The sequence below is a fragment of the Egretta garzetta genome, unplaced genomic scaffold (assembly GCF_000687185.1).
Source record: "Egretta garzetta isolate BGI_Z169 unplaced genomic scaffold, ASM68718v1 scaffold799, whole genome shotgun sequence".
Classification (NCBI taxonomy): Eukaryota; Metazoa; Chordata; class Aves; order Pelecaniformes; family Ardeidae; genus Egretta; species Egretta garzetta.
Genome location: NW_009260759.1, coordinates 111060 through 111430, shown reverse-complemented (window position 1 = coordinate 111430; position 371 = coordinate 111060).

Below are 371 nucleotides of genomic sequence, written 5' to 3'. Positions count from 1 at the left end.
CCTGGAAAAGCAGCAGGGGAAGCACACGGAGCTGGGGTTGTTGGATACTGGGGTTTCTCCGTGCCTGGACTGTTCGGTGGATAAGGAAATGGCCGCATCCAGAGGGCAGTGGTCAATGGCTCGATGTCCGGATGGAGACCAGTGAGGAGTGGTGTCCCTCAGGGGTCCGTACTGGGACCGGTGCTGTTTAACGTTTTCACCAATGACTTAGACAGCGAGATCGAGCGCACCCTCAGCAAGTTTGCGGGTGACCCCAAACTGAGTGGTGCGGTTGACACACCAGAAGGATGGGATGGCATCCAGAGAGACCTGGACAGGCTGGAGAGGTGGGGTCATGGGAACCTCATGAGGTTCAACAAGGCCAAGGGCAA